Source organism: Sapajus apella, unplaced genomic scaffold (assembly GCF_009761245.1).
Source record: "Sapajus apella isolate SASKATOON/1434 unplaced genomic scaffold, GSC_monkey_1.0 scaffold181, whole genome shotgun sequence".
Lineage (NCBI taxonomy): Eukaryota > Metazoa > Chordata > Mammalia > Primates > Cebidae > Sapajus > Sapajus apella.
Genome location: NW_022437121.1, coordinates 1,298,646 through 1,300,299, shown reverse-complemented (window position 1 = coordinate 1,300,299; position 1,654 = coordinate 1,298,646).

Genomic DNA, 1,654 nt, shown 5'->3' with positions numbered 1-1,654 from the left:
GAGGCCCCTCACAGCACCCCAGGACTCCCTGTCCCCCACAAGCACACGTCCACATCATCACAGCCTCTGCAGGTCCCAGCCCACCCTGCTGTCACTGCAGGTTGGGCTTTTCACAAGTGAAGGCCTAGGTCACTCTGACACCACAAAATAGTGAAGACAAAAACCAAGCTCTAAAAATTTAAAAAGAGAAAAATAAAACATAAACAAATGAAGGCCAGGTGTGGTGGCTCATGGCTGTAATCCCAGGACTTTGGGAGGCTGAGTTGGGGGTCTTGGGCTCAGAAGTTCCAGGCCAGCCTAGGCAATAAAGTGAGACCCCATCGCTACAAAAAAATACGAAAATTAACCGGCTGTGGTGGCGTCTGTCTGTGGTCCCAGCTAGGGAGCCAGCGCCAGGCTGAGGCAGGACTGCTTGCGCCCGGGAGGTGGACGTTGCAATGTGTCCAGCTCACACCACCGCACCGCACTCCATCCAGGCAACAGAGCAAGACTCCATCTCAAAAAATAAAAACTTTAAAAATGTAAAGAAAGAGAAAAATAAAAGAAGGCCAGGCCAATGGCTCACACTTGTAATCCCAGCATTTCGGAGGCCAAGCAGGGCAGCGGATTACTTGAGTCCAGGAGCTCGAGACTGGCCAACATGGTGAATTTCTGCCTCTCGTAAAATACAAAAACGAGCCAGGCATGGTGGTGGGTGTCTGCGGGGAGGCTGAGGCAGGAGAACTGCTTGAGCCCAGGAGGCAGAGGTTGTAGTGAGCTGGGATAGTGCCACTGCACGCAAGCCTGGGCGACCCAGTGAGGTCCTGTCTCAAAAAAAAAAAGTCTGAAAATTTAAAAAAAAGAAAAGAAAAGAAAAAGGAGGAACAAAAGGCTGAGCATGGCGTGAGGTGGCTCATGCCTGTAACCCGCACCTCAGGAGGCCAAGGGGGAGGATCACCTGAGGCCAGGAGTTTGAGACCAGCCTGGGCAACACAGCAAAACTCCATCTCTACAAAAAAAATTTTTAATAAAAACTAAAGCATAATATATAATAAAATAATAATAATAAAATAAAGCAAAAACTGGAAGCAAAAAAACAGCCAAGTTCTCCGACCCGAAGCCGCCGTGCTGACCCATGCCCTTCTTCCCTGCCTGCCCGTGTCTTCTTCTGCCCTCACCTGGCCCTGAACCCCGTGGTCCCCCAGCACTGCTCCTGGCCTGCCTGCTCTACTGGGGGCTGCTCTCTGGTCACTGCCTGCTCCTGGCCTCCCTCCGACCCCCCTGGAAGGCTTCCCCACCCCTTTCCTGTTTGTCTCTGTCCCCGTTGGGAGCTTCTCTTCCTCACTCTCTTCGCTCCTGGGCCAGATTCCCCTGCTCACCCATGGCCACAGCCAGGGGAAGGAAAGGGGCCAAGTGACCCCCAGCTCATGTGCAGGGGGAGGCCACGGCCCCAGGCTTGCTCCCCACAGCAAACCCCTGAGCATCTGCGTGTGCCCACAGAGTGACATGCCAGGGAGCAGGGCTGCAGGGTGTCCCATACTGTGGGAGCAGGGCTGCGGGGCGTCCCGTACTGGGGGAGCAGGGCTGCGGGGCGTCCGGTACTGGGGGAGCAGGGCTGCGGGGCGTCAGGTACTGGGGGAGCAGGGCTGCGGGGTGCCCCGTACTGGGGGAGCAG